The 2,500-nt window shown below is 37.2% G+C and overlaps 1 protein-coding gene across 7 annotated transcripts in view; it reads left to right on the top strand.

Moving 5' to 3' along the window:
* Positions 1-2,500, top strand: part of LOC137642636 (FERM domain-containing protein 4A-like) — an 807,510-nt gene that overhangs the window by 695,085 nt on the left and 109,925 nt on the right. The window lies entirely within an intron of this gene.

The raw sequence follows: 2,500 nt of genomic DNA, 5'->3' as shown, positions 1-2,500 counted from the left end.
AAGGAGAGGATGAGAGTTGGAGGGGAAGGGGGGAGAGGCATATGGGAATGTTGTCAATTTGTCGTGGAAATGGTCATTGTCGCAGACCAGCGTTGAAAGATCACGACTGATGTGGGCTCCTTCTTTGTTGAAAGCTGCCACGTGCAACTGAACAGCCTCAGAACCGGTTTTTGGTGTGATTTGGTGCAGGGCCCTCGTGCTTTGCACGACTGCACAATGTGTGGTCATAAGTTCATAACCAACTGTTACTCTGAAGATGCACTGGTGGTGGTCACTTCCTTCCTCATTCACCTTTCATGGTGTCACTCGAGCATGTTTCTGCCTCTGAAGGCTCAGATGTGTGCTTCAGTATTTTGTCATTCCGCTTGATAAGAGACCGTAAATGAATAACCCCACAACCGTCACTACCACTCTTGAACTATAGTAAGCAGCTCTACTAGGAGAAGGATACCCCTAAAATAAACCATTGTTCTCTAGTCTTCGGTAGTGCCATAGCCTCTGTACCATGTTCTTTCACTGTCTTGGGATTGAGTTCTCAAGCTTGAGGGTACACACGGGCATACTATTCTATCTTTTTTCTCTTTCTCTTGTATTTTAAGTTGTAGCTTAGCTTGTAATAATAGTAATAATAATAATAATAATAATAATAATAATAATAATAATAATAATAATACCTTAATTGATTAATCAATGTTGAACCCCACTACATAAAACTACCTCACCATTAGCCGATTGATATGACTGCACAAGTCCATCAGCAGTGCAGCAAATCTGCCCCCCCCCCCCCCCTTTACCCCCACCGAACATTGCACCATTCACCTCATCTTGCTTACACGCAATCTCGCATTTAGTTGATATCAAAACCCATCCTTTCCAGTGCTGTTGTGCATCCACCAAGCTTGTGATTATTATATCTTCCCACCATCCAATGGTGTGTTCTTTTCACTAACCTATTGTCTGTCCTTCATTCGTTTTAAATGACTACACTATCTCAAAGCACTGCTCCACCTTTTCATGTATGTAAATTTTTTACCATTACTTTAGTGTATCCTCCATTTCTCACACTTTCCAATTGTTTTGCATCACATAGAATACAAATAGTTCATCTCGAGAGCTTTAACCTTTTCTTATTTCATTCGTAATCAACATCTGTACTGATTTCCTTTCCACAAAGGAAACCCTAAATACCTTCATACTTTGGCTTCCATTGATGTTCTAAGTATTCCTGATCTATTGCATGCATTTCGTTACCTATATCGCCTCAACTATTATGTGACCTTCCTCTTCTGTAATTTTATCATAGCCCATTTAAATATCTATCAAATACATATACGAATAAATTACTTCCTTTGTTTTACCATCCGTATTATCATTCATTATCTATTTTACATGGTTTCCATATACCCTCATAACCTTGCTCAACTTTACTATAAATGTCCTTCTTTTGCTTTTGCAAGTTCTTTCAAACTCCTTCATTGGTCTCTGCAGTAGTAAATCTGCATGGGTTACATACACACGCACACACACTTAAATAATATCCAATAATAGAGAAAAAGCAGCAAATGAAGGTGGAAAGTTATTATATGAGAAAATGATAGGTAAATGAATTACGGAATGTTTAAGGGAAGTGGGCCAGAAAGTTTTACCACCTTTACGTTTTATTATTATTATTATTATTATTATTATTATTATTATTCCTTAATGCTCATGAGCGGAAAATAAATTACTGATCAAAGACGGATTAAAGCGAATTACATTACCCTAGTAACATTAGAATGCCACGAAGTATATTTGATTAAAGAAAAAATTGCAATGTACTGTGCGCCATCTTTGTTGCGAAGTTATGTTTTGATAGGAGTGTATTTGTTTGTATGTATGTCTGTGTGTTTGTAATTCGCATAACTCATAAACTATTTGACCGAATCTCATGAAATTTGGTGGGATGACTGGCCATGATCTAATGGCAATTTGATTAGATTTTGGGATTGTTCAGGTCAAAAATAAAGGCCAAGGTCACGAAAATGTCAAAAATTTTATCTGCTTTGCATGAAACTAGTGCCAAAATGTCCATAATTCAATTGCTTATGTTATATAGGCGAAGGTGTGTGCTCTACCGAGTTCCCATTCTAGTTTAAACTGTTTAGAGATCATGGCACGAAAACTGACACAGCTTATATGATCACCAGCCCGTACAAAGCACTTGGATGTGACACCGGGGTTGACCCACCAGCCACTGAGCCACAAGTGATAGCGCAAACACTCCAGTCAGTCGATAGGATTACGTTGCAACATAAAGCTTAAGCAGTTGCCAGCCCATACTTTGAAGTACTTAACCGCCACTTCGTAGACACACACAGATATATATATATATATATATATATATATATATATATATATATATATATATATATATGATAAATTTTGCACATTTAAGCGTGTTTTTCATATTTCAATTAAGCCATATATATTAATACATTAAAGTCTGGATTCTCTCAACGAC

The sequence above is a fragment of the Palaemon carinicauda genome, chromosome 6 (assembly GCF_036898095.1).
Source record: "Palaemon carinicauda isolate YSFRI2023 chromosome 6, ASM3689809v2, whole genome shotgun sequence".
In the NCBI taxonomy this organism is placed as follows: domain Eukaryota; kingdom Metazoa; phylum Arthropoda; class Malacostraca; order Decapoda; family Palaemonidae; genus Palaemon; species Palaemon carinicauda.
The sequence above is the reverse complement of the archived record's forward strand: the minus strand, read 5'-3'. Positions and strand labels throughout refer to the sequence as shown.